This window comes from Myodes glareolus, chromosome 3, assembly GCF_982192425.1.
Source record: "Myodes glareolus chromosome 3, mMyoGla1.1, whole genome shotgun sequence".
NCBI lineage: Eukaryota > Metazoa > Chordata > Mammalia > Rodentia > Cricetidae > Myodes > Myodes glareolus.
In genome coordinates this window covers 51,892,847-51,915,706 of record NC_142028.1, presented here as the reverse complement: position 1 = coordinate 51,915,706, position 22,860 = coordinate 51,892,847, and the positions used below count along the sequence as shown (strand labels likewise).

The 22,860-nt window shown below is 44.6% G+C and overlaps 1 protein-coding gene across 6 annotated transcripts in view; it reads right to left on the bottom strand.

The window, feature by feature from the left end:
- Foxp1 (forkhead box P1) overlaps positions 1-22,860 on the bottom strand; it is a 608,309-nt gene that overhangs the window by 375,463 nt on the left and 209,986 nt on the right. For all 6 annotated transcript variants that reach the window (XM_087904462.1, XM_087904472.1, XM_087904468.1 and 3 more), the window contains one exon: positions 15,341-15,435. The gene's annotated coding sequence lies outside the window, so the exon portion shown is untranslated. The remainder of the gene's footprint in view (positions 1-15,340; positions 15,436-22,860) is intronic.

The window sequence follows — 22,860 nt, the reverse complement described above, 5'->3', positions numbered from 1 at the left end:
GGAAGGAAAGAGAGAAGGGAAAGACGGAGAGGGACAGAGAGACAGAAAAGCTGCCTCCTCAGAGAGAATGGCAGAAAAGAAGAGAGAAGGGAGACAGAGAAGAGAGAAGAAGCAGGAAAAGTCCTGCCTGCCCCTTCAGAGGAACAGTGGGGAAGAGAGACCGGGAGCAGGCAAAGCTTGTCTCTTGAAGGGACCTTCACACCCGTGTACAAACTAGGACCCTGCCTTGTAGGGTACGCCTGGGTACATCCCGCCAGATGGCAGGGCAAGCCAGCAAAATGTCTAAATCCTCAAAAGCCTCTTCTGCTATGGACTTAACAGGTGAATGAGAACACTGTAAGAACTTGGTTCTCTCTCATCTTTCCTACATTTCTTCCCATTTTGCAAGCTAGCAGAGTTTTCAAGACCCGCCACCCACAAACTGTCTGAAAACTACTGTGTCTGCTCTGTTTTTTTGAAATCAGATGAAAGGACAAAGAATACTTCCGCTAATCAGGCAAACAGCTAAGAGCGGACATCCTTGGTTCATGTCTGCCACTCTCTAACAGCAAGATCAAATAAGAATCCTATTTGGGCAATTGCAGCCTTGATTTCAGGCTAGGGTAGTCATCTCAGGTCAAGTGGCTCCAACAGGGAACCCCTCCCACCCCGCCACTCCACTCCCACCCGCAGCTGACGAGTTGAAATGTTAAATGTCCAGTCCCCACTATGTGGACTGCCATGGACGCCTGGGGAATCTAGGGGTGGGAGGCACGGGAGGAGAGATAGGTCGGTGGGCATGGGTCTTTGAGGGTTTGTATCAGCCCTGCTTCCATTCCAGCTCCCTGGCCATCTTATGTTGTAGGACCAGCTACCACCGGCTGTCACCAACAGGCTGTGCCCAGGCTGTTCCAGTTGCCATGCCTTCCCTATGTGTCGGCTGTACTCTCTGAACCATGAGCCACCAAGACCTCTTGTCCCTTAGATGATTCTACCAGCTATTTTGTCACCATGAATAAATAGATACAGTAAAGCAGATACAACTTAGACCATGGAGAATGGGATAAACTCGAAACTCCATTCTATATGACACGCATCAGTTAATTTCCTATATACCTGGATTTACTAAGCTCGAGATCAGCTGAGAACAAAAATCAAAGAAGAGGCTTGGGGATGTGGGGACACAACTGAGATTGTAAAATAAATCAAAACTTGGTCCCCATTAAAAGGAACCACCAGCTAGCTAGTGTCCACTCCTAACTCTCTCTCTCTCTCTCTCTCTCTCTCTCTCTCTCTCTCTCTCTCTCAACATGAACATATGTTCGCCTTAATTTTAAAATTACTTCTTTTTTTCCTATGCTGGTGTTATTCAAGATCCCTGCTTATTTTGGCGATGGAAACAAAATAAGAAGAGTTACCCAGAGTCCCCCATTCCAAGGGAGGAGTTTCCCAAGAAAAGCAAAATTGTGCTGTTGTGTTTCCTTTCTGCCCTGCCCGCAAGCACGCAGCATTCTTCCACAGAGAAATCCAGGGCCATGTGGAGGAGGCACAGCGCACAGAACCATGAGGGGGCAGGTGTGGGCAGAGACTCCACCGGTTCACAATCACTTAGTGCTCAGAAAAAAGACCGGAACGGGCAAAATGTAGAAGCAAGGCAGTCAAGCAAGCCCACATGTAGAAAGAAAGGCCTGCAAAACTCAAGCTACGAATAAAGGAGATGACTTTTATTTTACAGAGTATCAGAACAAATCAGGCTCTCCTATAGAGAAGGCAAGCCTGGAGCTGACTTCTATGCCCCAATTCCCTCACAGCATAGCCACAGACCTAGGCAAAAGCTGGCAAGAGGGAGGGGCTCACAGGAAGAGGCAGGAAAAACTGAGACCTGCAGATGGGTTATTGGTTTCAATGGGGAAGGGCCTAAGCCAAGAACCATGTAAGAATGAAGCCCTCACATAATAGATCTCTGTGAGCAAGTCTCTCCTGCAGATGTGAAAGCTGGTGAGCTAAGCCTCACACTTGGAAGGCTTGTGGAACTGGAGCCGTGATATATAAAGTAAGACCCAAATGCCAAGGTTCTGACCGAGCCAGGCCAACGTGGCTATTTGTGTTGGGTCGAAGATGCCTTTTTTTTTCTCCCCACTGGGCAGAGAATTACGGTAAACATCTGCTCACCATGACCACAGAAGAGGTGGTTGTTTTCATCCATGGGTCATTTTAAAGGAATAAATCCAATTAATAGAGCTACACAGTAATAATATCCAGTCTTGCAAGGAGTCTGCTTGCTTCTCTCTAGTGCCGTTTTCATTAAGAAGATACTTAATTCAGAAAGTTCCTTCAAGTTGCCTTTGAGGTTTCTTAGGGACCCCTGAGGTAGGGGGTTTCTATGTCTAAGGAGGTTTAAAATCCAAGTTGATTACACTTATCTCACCCTTTAGGGAGTTATTTCTAGACAGTTCTTTTGTCCTATTATTAAGACCCTTATGTAAGGTGAAAAACAGTACTACATACCAAAAAATAATAATTTTGGGGGGACTGTAGAGATTGTAAAGTGTTTGTCCTGAAAGCAAAAAGAGCTGGGTTCAGATTCCCAGCACCCATGGAGAAAGCATGGTAACACACCTCTGTAAAGGGATCCCACATGTATACACACCTGCATGCACATGTATAGATACCTGAATGCACACATATACACACCTGCAAGCACATGCACACCTACACAAATACGTACATGCATACATACACATAAAAATTAAAGATTCAGATGGGTGTGGTGGCACATGCCTTTAATCCAGGCACATTGCTAACACAAGAGGATCAAAGATTCAAGAAGATTCTGTCCCAGGATAAAATGAAAAGCAAACAAAAGTGAACTCAGCAGTGGGGATATGGATCTTCAATAGAGAGCCTGGAACATATGAGGCCCAGGATTGAAATGGTAAAAACACAAAAAAAATTAGTTAAATAAAATAACATAAATTAAAGTTCTGATTGAAAGTGTGACCTATAAATGTCACAGATAACATCTCTTGGTCAAAATGTTTCTTTGAGAATGACTAGAGAATTAATATAATGAAGAATGGGTTTTATTATTTTTTTAAAAAATCACTTATTTGGTTCCTTCTTTAGAAGAGGGAGACGTTAGCAGGAAACTCAAGTACCATGCTGTCACTCAAGTTGCCAAATGAGAGCCCAAGCCTCACTTCACCTTTGAACAGGCAGCAACCATCCCTTCAAAATAAGAGTCATCTATGACTAATGTCAAATGTTCCTAATTAAGAAAACTAATAGGATTCACAGAACCCCCAGATGCTAATCTGAGTTAAAGAGCCTTCTGCATCTGCCTTCAATATGAGACTAGTCTTCTAGATCAAAGAGGTATACTGGGTGCTACTACAGGAGGGAAACCAGGGGCCTAAAGCTTAGTGCCTCTGGCTATGGTCAGGTCAGTAAGAGCAATCAACAGCATGCCTCAGTAAATATGAAGAACGTTTTCTCAGCTGAGAAGATAGCTCAGTTGGTGAAGTGCTTGCTAAGCAAAAAACCAAGGACCTGGGGATGCACCACAGAACCCACGTTTAAACATGCACACACAAAAGCTAGACCCGGTGTACAGACTGTTAATCCCAGTACTAGAAAGGCAGAGCCCTGGATTTCACTGGCCAGCCCACCAAGGCTAATTGGAGAGGTCCAGGCAAGGTACTGAGACACCCTGTCTCAAAAAAACAAGATGGATGATGTTGGAGGAAAACATCTCATGTTGATCTCTGGCTTACATACACATCTGCCGATGCTTGTTTCCCTCCCCCCAAATTCTCTCTCAAACACACACACACACACACACACACACACACACACACACACACACACAGGGGCAGGGGGGAGAAAAATGTTCTCTATTCAATGTCTCCGTTTCCCATAGAAACTGAATATAGTAGCTCATGTTGAACTAGAGTTTGGTAAACTCCTAGAATGGATACATATTAAATCCATCCTCTCTAGCCACTGTCACAGCGCTGCACAGCTCCAGATGTGGCTAAGGAAGCCGGGCCAGGGAGTCAACTGGTGTATAGACTTTTCCACCCACCAGTCTATGCACCTCTGAGAGAGCACGCACTAGGAGTATACGTATACCAACCATGTATTGCTTGTGTGCCTGGGTGCATGGAGGTGGGAACATGAAGGGGGAGGGGCAGAGGCCAGCAGTGCTGTTCGCTGTTGCAGCTGTCACTGGAACCTGACAATTACAGACACAAATTTTTGGGATGCGTGCGACACACAAACTTATTCTTGCGTTGACACAACCTGCTCACTTTCTTAATTTTTAGTGTGCATGTGTGTGGAGGGTATGTGGACGTATGTGTGTGGCAGGGGAATACACGCACAGAGACATGAGCTACATACAATATGGGGGAATCTCGCAGGCCTCTGTCTTATTTCCTTGAGACACCATCTTCCGAATTTATCTTTCTTTTGCTAACTTGGCTGGCTAGCCTGCTCCAGGGATTCTTTTGTGAATGCCCCCACTCTCAACCCCACCTCTGGTGTCAAAGGTGCATGCACCCATAGCCAACTTTTTTTATACATTGGTTCTGGGAATTTGAACTCAACTCCAAATGCTGGTGTAGCTAAGTGCTCTTACCCGCTGGCATTACCTGCGCATTTTCTACCACACTGTTATGCACCAAGAAAAGACCAAAATGAGGCCGAGGGAGAGAAGGAGGAAGCAAGACTGTGTGATACCTGATTATTCTTAGCAATAAGCCATTAGCAAAGGAGAAGGGACGGCGTGGCCTGGTGGTCTTTAATAACCATCAATGCCTTCAGCTGTGAAAGAGAGCCAGGCTTAATGAAACTCACCCCTCCCCCACACACTGCCAAAGTTCACTTCTACAAGTGACTCCAATATCAGAGGCCACCGTGGTCAGAACTGGCATATAAGCACGCGCAATGGCACTAAATTACTCTGAGGTGAAAACACAATGCATCCATCATGCTTGGATCACAGGCGGGCTACCTCAGCTATAATTTTCAGACCTAAAAAGAAAATTCCATCCTTTTAAGGATCTTCCTCATGAAAGACAATCGTCAGAATGTCACAATAAAAAAAAATAATGATAACTTGGGAGGATGAAATCATTTTTTTATCCTTTAAGTTTTTTCCCTTGGGAGATGCATTGTTTTAAGGTAACATATTTCACCATGCTTATCTGTGGATGTAAATTTTGTTTTGATAATATGAAGAGCTTTTTAATCCAAATTGCACAGTGATGCTTGGACACTGATCTATTAGAACTTGGTAATCAGAATTAACAGACTGCCTAATTAATCAAGTCATTTTCACAGATTCAGATAAGGGGATGGATCCTGGGCCAAGGAGAAGATATGAGAGACATGAAATTTATTAATTCAGGCACGCCTTAAAAGCATGTAGAGTTAAGAGTTCTTTGCTAAATCTCATCATCCTTTATAGGTTCAATTTTTTAGAACACAAGGAACATGCACAAAGAAAAAATAAATTCTACCCAGGGCATATGAAAAAAGATGTTTAAATCAACTAGTTCAATAGACATATAACTGAATGAATTTTTAAACCTTTGATAACCCCTAAAATTTAAAATCATCCATGCCTCTGATAGCAAGGAGTAGTGAATCCATAGGCACCAACTGCAGGGCATTCTCTGTGTTGATATTCCACTCTGGGTGTGGTGGTGGTACCCTGGTACAGACTCTAGAGTCTGAGGCAGGAGGATTGAGAGTTGGAGGTCAGACTGAGTTACATAGTGAGACTTTGTTTCAAAACATCAGAATAAACCAGGCAGTGGTGGCAAACACTTTTAATCCCAGAACTTGGGAGGCAGAGCCAGGAAGATCTTTGTGAGTTTGAGGCCAGCCTAGTCTACAGAGAAAGTTCTAAGACAGGCTCCAAAGCTACAAAGAAAAACCCTGTCTCAAAAAAAAAAAATCAGAATAGACAACAACAACAACAAAAGATCAAAACAAAATGGCTTGTATCAACATGAACACCTTGGGAAGGTTGTCTTCAGGTAAAGAATGAGGAAACTCAGTCCAGAAGATTTTTTCACCAAAGGATGCGTGTTATGTAAACATATTCAACATTGGAAATTCTTAGGGGAGTGAGATACTGGGAATTAATTCTGCAATTTAATTCACCAGAAATGCACCCAGGCAAGTTTTCTCCTCACTTACTGAGTATTTAGTAGACTGATGAAGCAGAATGCATGCCATTGATGTCCATAAACTCCTTTGAAATTAGCTTCTCGTTCTCATCATTTATATGGCCAGGAAGACTCAAAAGCTGTGCGTGCTTTCGGGGCTGGAGAAATGGCTCAGCTTGTTGCTCCTGCAAAGAATCCCAGCTCAGTTCCCAGCACCCATATCAGGCGGCTCAAAGTTTCAGGGGATCTAACACCCTCTTCTGGCCTTCTCAGAAGTAGACATGCATGTACTACATACACATACAGGCAGGCCTGCACACACACACATAAAATAAAAATAAATCAACTGTTTATAAAAGATACATATCAACAGACATGTAAGGCAGCTTTTCTGGGAAATTCACTGCAAGTCTGAGAGCAGTGAATCCTGGAAACTCCACCAACACGGATATTCCATCAGAAGCACATTGATGTTCATCTTCTTCCCAGTCCCCACACGGTCTCATTCCTTCCCTAAAGCCTCCCCCTCCGCCAACAATGTCCTCCTCAACCGCATAGATACAGCCCACCAGCCTTTTCTTCTGTTCTTGCAGTGGAATTTTGAAATGAAATGGCTTGCATCAGAATACTGGTGACAGACATGAGATGGATATCACGGGTAGAAGTATGAAGAAGGAAGCAGACAGTAGTGCGGATTCCAACCATAGGAGCACAGAGGAATGATCAGATTTCGGAGGTATGGCCCATTTTTCAGGTAATAAAGTCACTTGAGATGTCCAAATACTGGGCAGACAAGGTCACAAGAAACATCTCAGAGATGACAGGTCATGACAGACTAGCCGAGCGACCTAACATACGCAGATAGAGTCTATCTCCCTAGGATTCTGTCTACCTTCTAAACCTATCAATGTTTTACACTGGGAAACACCACCTACTGCTTTACAGAGGGGCAGGGGACCCATATTAGTCTTGCTCCAGCCCTAGCATTTCAGATGCACACAGAACCAATCACAGAAGGTGGGTGGGGGAGAGGGCTAGAGTCTATATTGGTAAAGGGCCTACCTTGCTGCCTTGCAAGCAAGAATGCCTGAGTTTGATTCCCAACACTCATGGGAAAAGTGTGTTGGTGCACACTTGAAATCCCAAGAATTATGAAGGCTGAGACAGGCAGATCTCTGGAGCTATCCTGCCAGTTAGCCTAAGCTGTCTGGCGAAGTTCCAATGAGAGAACAGGTCTCAAAGAGCGACTCAAGGTTGGCCTTTGATCTCCACATGTGTTTACACAATACACAAATCACAGCAACAGTAAATCCAAGTTGTCTGGTACCGACTAGACCCAACAGTCTTCCTGTGCTGGCAGGGTGGTTTCACCTGAGTTCAGTCTCTGGAGACAGAGAATTAACTCATGCGGGTTGTTCTATGATCTCCACGGACATGCCATGGCGTGCGTGCTCATACAAATACACTCACATACTCATGCAACAAAGAGCAAATGTAAGAAAATATAAAAGAACAGATTTATTTCTGCTGGAGTTCTTCCACAACATTTGCAGGAAGGACGTCATGATTTAGCCAGAAAGTACCCCCAGCGAACAGAGCGTAGCCACAAGTCTGGGGTGGGAACCTAGGAGCACCCCCTGAGCCCCTTGATCCAGATGTTCTTGAAGCTTATGCTATCACTTACTTTTGAAAATTGTGAGCCCATTCAATGCCCTCACCTACACACAAGTTACAGTCAAATGACTTGGCTCTGAGAGCTGAGAACTGAGAGGCTCAGGGTGCGAAGGCAGAAGTGTGTTAGAAGTGGTCTGTGGCATTGGGGATATTGCTAGCTGTTACAGGGCTTGCTGTCTAAGCGTATGGAGTGGCGTTCAAACCCCCAGAATCCATGCAAATGCCAGGTGGCCATGGAACTCCCCAGCTCCCAGTAAATCCAATGCTTGATAGGCAAAGACAATGGCCTTCTAGCCAGACTGGCCATGTCAGTGACCTCTGGGCATTCGGCTGAAAACCTACGTCAGAGAATGAAGTGGACAGTGACTGAGAAATACTCCTCACTCTCATATACATGTATGTACATATACATGCATATTCACATGCATACATGCTACACACATGTACATGTTGCTCCGAGTCAACATGAAAATATAAATAGACACTTAAAGCCTTTTCAGTGGAAAGAGATCAGCTGTGGTCCCTGACTACTGGCTTTGCCCATCTTCCAGCCTCCTGTTTTACTAACACTGCTCATGACAAGAGCTTGCGAATCTACAGTTCTACTGATTTTCTTAAGGTAGCTGAGATTAACTCTAAGAGGCCATACTTTTATGGTGGTCAATAAAGAGCTTCCCTGATGAGTGCTTTCAGGTACCAGGAGGATGCGCTGACCCAGCTTGCTGCAAAACCACCCCAAGCAGAGGACCAGTGCTCTGAGCAGGGCACCCTAGCTAACCCCACTTTTTCACACAGGTGATTGAGCGGAACAAGTCAATCGTTGGCTGGTCAGAGGCTAACTCGACATAAAATGAGGGTTACAGATGTGAGGTTAATTAGAGTAGCATACCACAGCAAAACAATGCAAAAGATGTAACAGGCACATCCACTGGAGAAAGAGGATGTGCTTGTTCCTAAATACAGTAGGACATATCTTCACTCCCCATAAGTCCTATATTAGCAACAAAAACAAGCAAACAAATAAAATGTGTACAACCTTAAATGCATGAAAAGGGTATAGATAAAGCATTCAAGCATACAGGCTCAAGGTATAGTCCCGCAATTCATAAAAACAGCCAGGCACGTGCTAAAATAAAACCTCTGCATATCAGTACTATGAGAGAAGAGGAATGCAGGTAAGGCCCGCCGAGCCATGGTTATGAGCCAGTGATAACAGCAAAACAGGGCTTGGGTTCAAATCCACATACTTGGACGTATGCACGGAGAATTGCACTTCACTGTGACTCAGGTTCCTCATCTTAAAGGGGAACTTTTAGAAGGGTCAGAGCTGTTCTCAGAGAATAAATGTCCAACTCTTAGAATCACACCTGGCACACAGCTAGCCCTCAGTAAAGGCAGTGGCAATGGGGTAGCTTTAACTGTTCTGGGCTGAGCTCCTCATGATTACATGTTTCATGAATTTGGAAAATTCATGGAGGGAACAAGCAAAGACATCTTGGGGGCTAGGGATGCAGTTCAGGGGTGGAGGCCCTTGGTTCAATCCCCAGAGCCACCACAAAACAGAGACAGATGGAGACAGAGATAGCAAACGTGACAGAAATGGGAGGGGTTAAAGATAGGAACAATGACAGGGATGGGGTAAGCAGGGGGTGGGGATGAAAAAGAAAGGGAGAATTCGGCATTCATCTCTCAGGACTTTGCAAGGAAATAGGACAAAGGTGCACAGGGCCCGCTCTTCTAGTCCCACACGCCTATATAAACCCCAAGGTGCCCAGCATAATTTCTATGAGGAGGAGTCCCAAGCAATGACCACATTCAGGAAGCAGGCCCATGTAGAAGAGATGTGTCACACAAGACAACTACTGGGGACACAGAAAGACAAGGATGAAGTCTGGGCTCTCTCCACCAGATGAACCAGGACCGAAAGTCTATTCTAGAAGCTGGTGCTGAGAACTCCAGTCCCGGCAACTCTCAGTCAGAGTCACCTGGCACCTACAACACCTGGCTGGACTCACACAGAGCAGCTAAACTCAAAAACACTCAAGCAAACACTTGCCATTGCTCCAAGGCCTTCTTGCTGACACTCCTGGGGCCCTGGAGAGGGCAAAAGAGGTGGGTCCAGGCTGGCCCTTTTCCTGTGCAAACATAACTCACCCCAATTCCCAGTGTGCAACCTAGTTCCCCTTCCGAGAATTATTATTTTACATTCTCAAATGATATTTGAAAACAGGGGTGTTAGATTATTTTTAGAGATCTCAATAGTTGGGTGTTAGCTATTCTGAAGCCTGTTAGCAGATGAACCAAAGTTTTTCTCCGTTGTATGCTTGCCTTTAGTGGCTGGCACTCATTGAATTTTTATCCTTTTCTTTCCTCAAAAGGGATGGCAGATCTTCTACTGTACTGTGTTTCATTTTTTCCATTTTGTTTTGTGCATGTGTCTGCAGGTGAGGTTGGGGGATGTGAAGATGTGGAAGTGAAATGGGGGGGCATCAATACATTCATGTATATGTGGGCACACACATATGCAAAGACCAGAAGTTGATACCAGGTGTCTTTCTCAATTACTCTCCACCTTATCTTTTGAAGCAGGGTCTCTCACTCAATGTGGAACTCACTGACTTGGGCAGACCAGTTGGTCAGAATCCAGCGATCCTCTTGTTTGTGCCTTTTCCCTGCTGGGATCACAGTTGTGCCTGGCTTTTATATAAGTACCGAGGGCCTAAATTCAGATCTTCATGCTTATGCAGCAAGCACCTTATCAACTGAGCCATTTCCCAGCCCCCTTGACAATGTTTACATGGCATCTTTTTATTTTATATGTTGAGATAAAATAAACTATAAATTAAATGACAATTTTGATTCTTTATACAGCCCTACCTAACCCAAGGCTCATGGCAGTAAGAGTATGAGATTATATATATCCACATCATACCCGCAGAAATTATGTGATGTGGGGAGGTGGAAGGGGACATTCTCTACACCTTGGCTTTTATGTAACAAGCCTGTAATGAAGAATGCATGACAACCACAGGCACGACGGAACAATACAGCAACCTATCACCCTCTCAGAGCAGGTAAAAGGTGTTAACAGGGATGGATATTTATAGCTATGCAAATGTGAGTTTTCCATCAAAAGATAAGAACATGAAGACTTGGACTGACATGTCAATTACGCATTTAACCGCCTAGAAGGCTTTCTGCCACTACAAGGTTCCTTTTACTGCCAGGCAGATCAAACCAGCTCTGACTACTACTGGGAGAAATGGGTCCCCAGGGAGATGGCCAAAGTGAGGGTTCAGTGCCATGAACATCCCATTTCCAAGGTTCTGAGGAGATGCCTTGGGCTCTAACAGTGAGCTGCTGCTCTGTTTGACATCTGGACCTCCAAGGGTCTCAGACATGGTACCTAACAGTCAGTACAGAGCAAACAAACTGTACTTACTTCCACATCTGGGTGGTACATATGTTTGTGGCACATCTTTGTGTGTGCCTGTAGGGGAGAGAGAGGTACTCTCAGGCACACATATGGAGGTGAGAGGTGGACAATGGGTGTCTTCCTCTTCGATCTTCTGCCTTCTTCCCTTGAACCAGTTTCTCACTGAACTTGGATCTTGTCATGCCAGAGTCAGGATTCACTGACTTGCAGAGCCCAGCTCTAGAGTTGCGGACACTCATGGCTATGCCTGGTTTGTTATGTGGCTTCTGGGATCTGAACTCGGGTCCTTATGGCTGAAGCAAGTGTTCTTACCAAACAAGAATTTCTTCAGCCCACTCTTCCTTGCTTTCCATTCAATTTAATACATGAAACATGAACATGCAAACATCACCAGGAATCAAGCCTCTGCCTTTCCTGTCACCTTTAAAACGAAGAGTGCGACAGGGAATTGTGGTGTATGTGTAATTCCAGCACTATGGGGACTGAAACTGGAGGACGTGGAGCATAACACCAGCCTGAGCTACACAGCAGGGCCCCTTTTCTCCCCTCTACCTCCTCACCCCAAAAAGTAAAGGGAAAAAGAGTGAAGAAAAAAAAGAAAACTCTAGATTGGAAAGTAAGAAAGTTCAGGATAACATTTCCCACTGCAGCTCCCAGAAGCCCTTGCTGGCCTTCCAAATTGACAACTGTGTTCCAGGCTCTGGGCACAGAGCATGGAGAATGAGCCGCCTCATTATAGTAGCAATAACCCTATGATCCAGGTGACACTTTTACCTCCCACCTCACAAAAGGAAACTGAGGCACAGAAAATAGATCAATATAACCAAGAGCAAAGAGCAATAAGCAGCACTGGGCCCTCAGCTTGGAAAAAAAAGAACAGCTCATCTTTAGGAGACATCACCCAAACAGGACCTGAAGCTCTCTGTTCTGCCCATGGAGTTACCCACCCAGGTTCAATGGCTGGGAAGCCCTTGTAGATGGGCATCAGGGCCCCTGCCCAAAGATGCATGTCTATTTAAAGGGAACATCGGGCAGCAAGTACTAGATTGTGAAAAGTGCATGTTCTATCAGACAAGACAACTATCTACAACCCAGTCACAGGATGGCAGGTACCAACCTTCCCATTGGGAAGTGGTCTGCACAACGATGGCCTTGGCTAAGGACTAAAATCTACACTGAGTTTTCCGGTCTGGATCATCTTGCTGAGACTAAGCACCAGATCATCTAACTGCTTAAGTAGTACCCACATTCCAGACGAGACACGTTTGGGACTCAGGGCTGTTAAGTGGTCTGTCCAGTCTACTAAGGAAAACTCATGGAAAAATAGGATCTGAGTCTAAGACAATCTACCTTCAGTACATTCAGAGGCATACTGCAGTCCTGTGTCCATGGCAGGTATGAAAGTAAGCCCGCTAACACAGCAATTCACCACGTTCAGGAGCTGGGGACAAAGAGAATGTCTAATAGGAGAAGGCAAGTTCCATCTTTTTCACTGTGACAGTTGAGAATTTTCAAAGAAAGCATACCCATGTCAATCTGAAGCACAAATGTGGACAGGGCAACTCACTTGTCACCCGAAGGTAAGAACAGATCAGCTGACATGCTCCACAGCCGATGGGAGGGCATGGCAGATGTGACTGTCACATCTTCAGGTCTGCGTAAGAAACGCGGAAGAAAGTAGGGCCATCAACCATGTCTCCTCCATATACTGGGAGAGCACCACGGGGCAGGAGTTGGCCACGTCATTGGGATACCATGACTTAACCTGACAAAATCTCAGAACCACACTAATGAACACTCATCTGCATATTCGGGACTTAGAATTTTTACACGTGAGGTGGGGAGGATCCCCAGCAAGTCTCAGACTCAGCGTGGCTCTGTTGGAAACATGGAGGGTTCATGCTAAGAATCAGGCACCCAGAAATGTCAACACCGAGTAAGGCAAACAAGACCCGGGGCAACTGTACAATGTTGTGTGAGGAACCACCCGAGCAGTCCTGCAACTGCCCGCGTCTCCTGCTTTATGTTCCTTGGGAGCACAACATCTCCTGCAGCTAAGGCTGCATTTCTAGGAATCTAGAGAGAAGGAGTAGACGTCATGAGTGAAGCTTCGGGGAAGCTGCGCAAAGAGGGCTGCCTCTGCCAGAAGGGTCACTGACATCTCTTGATTCCATCGCTTCCTTGCAGGAGCTAGGAGCAACGCCTGGAGACCCAGCAGCCACCACCAGGAAAGACAGCACTAAAACCATAGAGCAGGCAGAGCAGAAAGACGGCAGGCACAGACTACTCTCCCCACGCGTGTTTTATGACAGAGAACACACAGCAGATTTGCACACCTCCCTCCAGGAGCATCTGCTTTGGGGTGGTCATCTGCAAACAACACAGCGAAACCAAAACACCCCTTTAGACTGCACTGCCATTTTCTGGGAGGACAAAAACCCTAGGAAAATCCACAAATCGGGCTTCTAGTTCCCACCTTCTATTCTTAACCCTGTTTGTTTAATCCTGACTTCCCTTCTTAATTAGTACTGCTGGTCTAGAGAAGCGTATTTGCTGAGCCTGTCTATATGTTTTGACATGCAAGACTTGTGAAATTCAAACATAGTGCAGACATTCAAAGCATTATTATTTATTAAGGCCTATATTAAAGGTGGAAGATCTTAAAGCCCTCTCAGATTCTGATGATTAAAGGAAATTTAATCACTCTTCATTGGCATTTGATCTTTAGCCTGCCATAATCTACCCGTGTATCCCTTCATCCATATTTGATACTAAAGAGATATTTCAACAGCATGTCCATCAAGTGTAACACAGACTGAGCTCAGAGACCACATGACTCAAAAATAAAAGAACATTCCACCACCCTGAGTTAGCAAATGAAAGCGAAGGTGACAGGGGAGCCAGAAAGATGGAAGGGCTTTCCCCTCACATGGGAGGCAGCCATTCACATACAGTCCACCCAGCTTTGGCCTGGCAGTCTCCTGCCAGGTTGGAATGGCAGGCATTTCAAATTCCTATTTCTTCCACATTTATAGTTTGCTCAAGGTCAGAGAGACTAGTACCCTGTGAGCTGTCAAGTTCATAGATGGTACCCTAACCTTGGTGTATCAGAGGATGGGGGAGCAAACCAAAGCCCCCAGGTCAATATAGCTCAACGTTTATTTGTGTATACAATGTTCACAGGGACATAGCAACCTCACTCATTTTTTTTTAATATTAACCCTTTTTTTCTTTTTAAAGATTTATCTATTTATGGATACAGTGCTCTATCTATAGTGTTCTATCTGCATGCATACCTGCAGGCCAGAAGAAGGTATCAGATCCCATTATAGATGGTTGTGAGACACCATGTGGTTGCTGGGAATTGAACTCAAGTCCTCTGGAAGAACAGGCAGTGTTCTTAACCTCTGAGCCATCTCTCTGGCCCTCATTTTTTTTTTCAAGTTCTCATGGTTAATTCTGCTAACCAACAACAGGAGTGCCTAACTGCTACAGACCCTGTCTGTGGCCCAGGAGGGTAACTAGAGTCACTCATGACCCTTTTGAAACCATCTGAGCCATCTCTGCATTTGGATATGCTACCGCTATGACCCATGACCAGGCACAAATGGGATTTCTTTTAGTTTGTTCTTTGGGGTGTGAATGTGTGTGCACATGTATATTCATGTTTGTGCAGGTACATATGCACATGTATGGACATGTGTGGATACCAAGGGTGTCATTCCCTAGGAGTCATTCACCTTGTTCTGTGAGGTAGGGTCTCTCACTGGGACCCAGAACTCAGCAAGCCAGCAAGCCACCAGATCCACCTATCAGTGCTTCAATGATAAGTGCATATCTGGCTTTTGGGGGGGCCACAGGATTCATCTCAGGCCATCATGCTGGCAAGGCAAGCACTTTGCCACTGAACCACCATCCCCAGCCCTGAAGGCACCCATGACTAAGAATCATACAACTGTCACGGAAAGTGACAGCATACATGTGCCTGCCAGCTTTGGAACTCGTGCCCGATGCTGGGGCAGGTGGCCCATAATTTTCTCTCCACCCTTTGGTGACACAGACATTGGTCACTTACCCTGAGCTTTTAATAAGTCTCACAGCCATAAAAAGCCTGGGGTCACTGGCAGGGGGCCTGCAGAATGCCACAAGACTGCAACACACAGAAGGACCCTGGAGGAAAAAGCAGAGAAGGGTTAGGGCCAGGGGCTTTGGGTGCTTCCTTGGGCTTCTTTCTTCACACACAAAATTAGCCCCAATATTCTCCCTTTCCTTCTAGAATCAGGAACATAAAAAATATTAAATTGAATGCAGCTGTCACTCTTAAGGGCAGAGACACCCCATGAGGGAGTCTGGTTCTCTTAAGTGTTCACAGTGTCTTCTCCTCTTTTATTTTCTCCTTTCTTTTGGGGTGTATGTGTGTGTGTGTGTGTGTGTGTGTGTGTGTGTGTGTGTGTGTGCGTGTGTGTTTCTACATGTGTGCATGTATGATGTATATGAAGTTTAGAGGTCAGATTGAGAGAACTTTCTCAATTCCACATTATTTGGGAAGCAGGGTCTCTCACTGAACCCGGAGCTTAGCCATTCGGCTAGACTAATTGGCCAGCAAGCCCCAGGGACTGGGCTGTCTCCATCTCCCGAACTCTGGGATGAGTGACACTTGCCACTGTCTTATGTGAGTGCCAGAAATTTGAACACATGGTCTCATCTCCTGGGACAAGCACTTTACAGACAGCGCTGTCTCTGGAGCCACATTCTGAGGATGCATTCTCCGAATTATAATGCTAACATGTCCTGAGAAGCAAGAGCAAGAAGACACATCCATGCAAAAGGAAGATTTCACTTCAGATTTGGGTCCATTAACCTTTCTTCAGGTGCCCTGTAGATGAGGCCGGGAGGAAACCGACATCCTCCAGACACAGGCGTCCTGAAAAGTCAGGGTCATCTGTCACTTTACCAATGGCACTTCACATACCAGTGGAGGCCAGGACAGTCTTGTCACAGACGGTAAGTATGCAAACTAAAACCGTGGGCTTCGGTGGCTCTGGCTGAGTTATGAGTATACTATTTACCAAGTGGGGTTCTGAGTTTTCCAACTTGGCTGACAGAGCAGTCAATTCCCCTTTGAGTGCTTTCTGAATGTGTAAGATTAGATGCCAGTCACTGTCTCCCCCGTCACCCAGCCAGAAGCCTTGAGGTGACTATGCCACCTCCACTGCTGTGGAGCCTACAGAAGCAATCCTGTAAGAGAAAAAAACAAACAAAGAAGCAGAATGAAGGCCCAGTGTAAGCCCTTCAGGAGTATGAATATGTTCTTCTCTTCCCACGATATGTCCAGGCAGCATTTGGTGACTGTACCCATTTTTCAGATTAATCAAGCAGAGAAGTTGAAACTGAAAAGATGTATGAAGATTTATGATTTGAATAGTCACATGTCTCTGGAAACCATGTGGGTTGTGTGTCAAGCAGAACAAAAGGGGAGTTCAGAGATGACGTTCTGAGTGAGTATCTCTTCCAGATTCAGATTAGCTCAGACTGGCATCACCACACTGCTTTCTGGGCATCAGCTGCCTGCAAAGTGTAGACTGTTCAAGCCAGACAAGTGTGAACATCCTTGTTCTGCAGCTTGGGAGATGACCCAGGCAAAAAAAAATAAAAATGCTTGCTATGAAAGCATGAGGACCTGTGTTCAATCCCTAGAAACCATTTAAGACAAAAAAAAAAAAAAAAGTGTGAAGGGGTGTACTTGCGATCCCAGGGCTGGAGAGGCAGAAGGGAGGTCTGTGGTCTGTGCAGCTTGCTGGCGTTAGCCTAACCAGTGAGCTCTGGATTCAGAGCCCCATCTTAGAAAAAATGTGGGAAGCATTTGTGGATGACACCTGACCTTGCTCTTCATACATGATGATGGACACGCACGCGCACACACACACACATACATACACACAAACCCTAGTTCTCCTAAGGTAGGCTATGTGGTCATTATTCTTCTCAAACAAGGCATAAGAATGGCAAAAATACCTTAAAAGAACATTTCCATTGGGTAAGCCGTGATCGTTCAGCTGTAAACTCCTGAAGAAGGACTGCCACCCTGAGCAAGGACCATTGTCATGGATTCATCAGCATAATGAGATAATGAAGTTCACTATGTTGTCTTCAAGGGAAGTACACTTGTGGGCGAGCATCACCCAGCACTGACTGAGACCCCAAGAGCTGTGCCTCTTCTAAGGATCAGCTTCACACGCCTCAAGGGAAAGTCAGCCTGTCTCAATCCTCACACCAGGGCAGAGCCTTTGGGGAACTTTGGGGCCCTTTATCATCTACTTGTAAAATGTTATAAGCCTGTAAACTAGTTAATTTATGAGCCGTGTTAGTAATTTGCTCACACTTGATCGCGGGGGTTTCGTAAACACGACTTCCAGGGATGTGGGAGGATAATTTGTAGGTCCGGCTTCTCGGCTAAGGGGACACTAACTAATTTGACACAGTACCATGACACTGATGGCGGGGCACACTAATGACTGTACTCCTAGATGTGGCTGTCAGCCTGTCGTTCCAGTGAGGAGACTGCTTTGCTCTCAGTGTGGCTCAGGACACAACGCTCAACTCATTATTCAGACAGCACCATTAATGAGAGCCCATGTTTATTTCCACCATACTAACCAGTGCTTAGCTTCCATTTGTCTGATACGGTCATTGATTAAAATGGGTCTCATGAATAGTAAATTTGAGCCCCACAGAAACAAAGGGGTCACCAGAGGAAAAATAAGCAAGAGTTGACTGGAAAACAAATCTGATCAATGTGTTTTCTGCTTCAAGTGACAACCAGGACAAAGTGACAGGTGGGAGGAAGGGCTATGGAGACCAACGAAAGGGAAGGGAATGTTAGAAACACACAAGCCTATGAATCAGCTTGATTGCTCGGACCATGGCCACTTTAACTTCAGCACAGTCAAAAGTGCTAGCCAGGAGTGCCTTTCGCATCATGCAAACCTTAGAAATCTTCGGAATGGGGTATCATATGATATAATGAAATAACGGGGTTTCCTATGATATTTTCACACCTAGGTATCACCATATGTTGCTTGCATTCACCCATTACACTCTCCTGCCCACTTAAAAAGCCTCTCTCTTGCTCCCACACTATACTTGCGTGAACCTAAATTCCACATGTGAGAAAGCATGAGGTATTCATCTCTCTGAGTCTAGCTTCTCTCACTTAACAGGATGGCTTGCAGCTCAGACCCTTATCCTGCACGTGGCATGGTTTCTATTTTTCCTAACAGAAGAATCAAACTCTGCCACACATGTACACCACACCGTATTTACCCATCTGTCTACTGGTAAGAATCTAGGCAGGTTTTGTGTCTGGGCTACTGTGAACAGAGCAGCAATTTTGGAACGGGACTTCCAAATTATCTCTGGTGGGCCTGGGATCCTTTAGGTCAGTGTATCGAGGTTTATCTTTTCCTCCATTTGCTGTTTTCTTGGGGGACCCTAACTGCAGAGTTGTAAGTTCATTTCTCCATGGAAGACACAAAGGTTTACTGTGCTTTTCAACTGTACAGAAGTTTGTTCTTTGATTAGTCTGACTCAAACATGATCATCCAGGGCACCAATAAACACATCTGTGGTTTTTCTGAACTGTTAACAAAACTGTATAGTTGCAGGGTTTAAAAATACCCTTTTCTATGTGTTTCTAGTCCTAACTAAAACTTGTAATCAGTTTCTATCTTAAATTAAATTTCTATTTTGGTCTGACCAATTTTCTTTCATTTTATGATGATTATAATCCTAAAATATTCATATAATAATTTAAAATGAATAACTTTTTTAAAAGGTAGGCCCACATCTATTAAAGGAATGATAAAACCAAGACTACTCCCAATGTGGTTCATCACAGAATGTGCAATTCAAATTAAATATTTCAACAAATGCTGTCTGCCACTCAGGATAAAGAATTCTACTGAATACTGCATATGACTTTGGATTTTTATAAAATAGCAAAACAAGTCTGAGCCCGCATAGATCACGTTGGGAGTGAGAGTGTCACCACATGCAGCAGTGCCTAAAAGAACGTACTCGTGGACTCACTGCCCAAGACAGAGCTATAATTTTAGAAGGGCATGATACCTAAACAGTGCACCACATGTGGGGAGCAGATTTAGATGGCCGGCTGGTTTGTAAGTATATTTCACCAAGTATCCAGCACCAGTCCCAAGCAGTCTGACTCTCCAACTGCTGCTATTTCCAGGGGCAACTACAGAAGGTGGGCACCCAGTGTCAGCATCTCCATGCCCTGCACTTCCAGTAAGTCATTGCTGCCCCACCATGACCTGGCAAATACTGTCCGTCTGTAGCCATGAATGGCTAGATGCTCATCAAATCCAGTTCTCGTTCTAAGCAGAAAGCTAGGTTGGGTGCCCTGTCCCCTTGCAGCTATGAAGATCCTTGTCAACAAGTCCTGGGCCAAACAGAGCAAGGTAGGATGTACCTACCACCTTCTGACTGTCATGCCTCCTCACCATGCATAAGGCCCTCTCTTATCCCTTGATTGAAGGTCCAGAGACGGTGGGACTTCCCACCAACTGAGGGGAGTAGTATTACATGGTGTCTTAAATCCAGGGCCCTCAAAGTACATGTGGATCATTACATGAAGTCTACAACTCAGACCACGAAAGGATACACAGAGCAGAGCCATAGTCAGCAACTTGACTCCATCTGCAACAACTAGTGGCAACCTGAGGGTGTCCGGGAAGTAGAAAGCACTGGGTGAAGTCTCTCAGATCCAGTGATGTTTGTGACCAGGACCAGTAGTGCCTGACCCCTCTTTTTATTTCTTTATTCTAGGTTCTGATGATTGCTAAGTCAGTGTTATGCTACCTCTCTGAACTTTATTGCATGATTCACATTCATTCATTCATTCATTCATTCATATGTATCTCCACACCTATTTTCTCTTCCTTTCCCTTTCCCTTCACTCTGCCTCTCTATTCAGTCTTCCTCTTCCTCCTTACCCTCTCTTCTTTATATTCCCCATTCCTTTCCTTCTTTCCTCCTTCCTTCCCTCCCCTTTCCCTTCACTGGCTAACACTAAACTCTGGATCTTCTATATGTTAGGCAAATGTTGTACTACCAACCCTAACTTTTTTGTGTGTGTGTCTGCCTTCCTTCCCTCCCATCCCCATCTTTATTTTATCTTCCCTCTCCTTGGTAAGAACAAAACCCAGGGCCTTGGACTTATTGCCCGCACACTTACCACTGTAACACAAGTATGATATCTCCTTGGCTTCACCTTCACTCTCTGGACAGCCCCATGTAAGGAAAGCACTACCGACTGACAAAATGCAACCAACTTAAAGCCCCTAAAGATACTCTGTGGTTGCTGTTACTGGCTCCTCTGGCCAACTAAGGATCAGAAAGGAGAAAGAACCAACAGTCGTTACATTCTTAAGATGTACTAGACATGTATCACCTCACCTCATCTTTACACAAGCCAGCCAGCATGGTTCCCTTGGGTAGATGAGAACAGAGCCTTCTACAAGAGCAATGTAGGCTCCCACCACCATACAACTGCTCCAATTGTGATCCCAGATGTGTACACCCCTGCCTTTCACAGACAAACTTTCAGAGGACATACATCTCCTGAACATGATATTCAAGCTATTGTTTTAAGGGAAAAAAAAAACAAAATAAAAAACACTGAAAGATATCTACCTAATTCAAATTCAAATATCACTTTCACTACATCAGGAGGGAAATCTTCAGCTGCTCAGAGCAGAGACAGTCAGGACCGTCTACAGAGATTAGGAGAAGCAAGAAACAAGGAAGAGTGATTTAACAAGTTCTAGGTGGCTTTTAAAAGACCATTTCAATAAAAGGCAAATATCCATTCAGGCTCTTGTGGAGTAATTATTTTCTACATCTTCACTGTTAATATACTGAAAGCATAAAACTACACTTTACTCACATTTTACTCACATCCAAGAATGAATTGGATGTGGTGACTCATGCCTTGGATCCTAGCATTGTGGAGGCAGAGGCAGGAAGATCTTTATGAGTTCCAGGTCAACCAGAACTACATAAAGAAACTCTGTCTTATACAGATGATAGATAGACAAAGGTTTGGCCAACTTTTTTCCATTAAAGAAAAAACAAATACAGTGAGTTTCTTGGGATTTGCAGCTAGGCATCCTCTCTGACAACTGCTCAACTGTGCCATTACAGTACGGAAGCAACCAGAAACATAGTATAAATAAATCAGTACAGCTATTTTGCAATAAAACTTTATTAAAAAAACAAGTCATCGAAACGGAAGTCTTGGTCCAAGTGCCACAATTTGCTTACTTCTGCCATTTAGCTGGTATTCTGCATATCCATTCAAGCGGAACACACAAGATTTCCTCTAGCATAATAAGAAACAGCTCTGACTAACATTTCATGCAAGATCCCCGAGTGCCAGGAATACATTCCTGATGTACAGAGGGAGCAGCCTCAATGTGACAAAGGTTCAGGATATGACAGCTGGGGAGCTCAGTTTCCAGCCTTCTCTGACCCACTGCAAGGTTCCTTCCCCACGCTCATGAGCCAGAGAGCATTCGCTGGAACAAAACCTTAAGCAACATTTCCAACAAGACCCAAAGCTTTTGCTCTCGGTAGGGTCAAGCTCCTGTGTTGATGGAGGGAAACTGAGGTACCTTAAAGAGACCTTCTATAAGGACTTCATTTTTTTAAGAGGCAAAATAAGAAATACACACACTTTAAAAAAGCAGAGCAATTCTAAGTTCTAAGAACGAGGAATGATACCTTCTCAGACTTTCAAAGGCAAACAGAAAGGCACTCCAAATTAGAACCAAACTGCTCTCCTGGATTGGCAGGGTGTTCTTTGTTAAGCGATTTCAGAGTAGTAGCAATATGACCAGTCACTGGACACACAGGAAGAAACCATATCCAGTGCACTCCCCTGTAGTTCACGGAGAACAGCAAAGACTCAGATATATAGCCGAGAGAAAAATAATGCTAAGAATCTGTATCCCAGTTAATGTTTTTATTCCCATTGATGTGTACAAGATGATTTGAGACACAAAACGAATACATTCTTAGGAATCTGTTTTACCTAAACCATCAATCAAAACTGGAACAGAAACAAGTGAACGATAGTCCAGCCTGACAAAGGGATATTTTGTACTCATTAAGAATTAATCTAGAAATGGAGATGGTTGTGACGTGACATAAAAGCAGCAAGAGAGGAGAATTAACCTGCCGTAATCCGTGAGCATATAAAAACACACTGCAAGAAAGATCAGAAAACAACAAATTAACAGGGTTTGTCTCTGACAGAAGGGATTAGGCAGGAGTTTTCTTTACTATTTTTAGTTTTCAAGATTTTTCCAAAACAAAGAAATATTAGCTAAACAGTTTTAAAATCTTGTCTGAGAAAAGTCATTTGAAGCAGACTGGCAGTGTCTTGGGGACAGACAGGACACTCTGTCACCTCTCACACAGCAGTGTTGGGTCTCCTTAGGAATTCAAAGGGCTGTCCCTGAAGCAACTAGATAGGCTATCTGACTCCATTACAATCCCCTTAATGAATGTCCATAA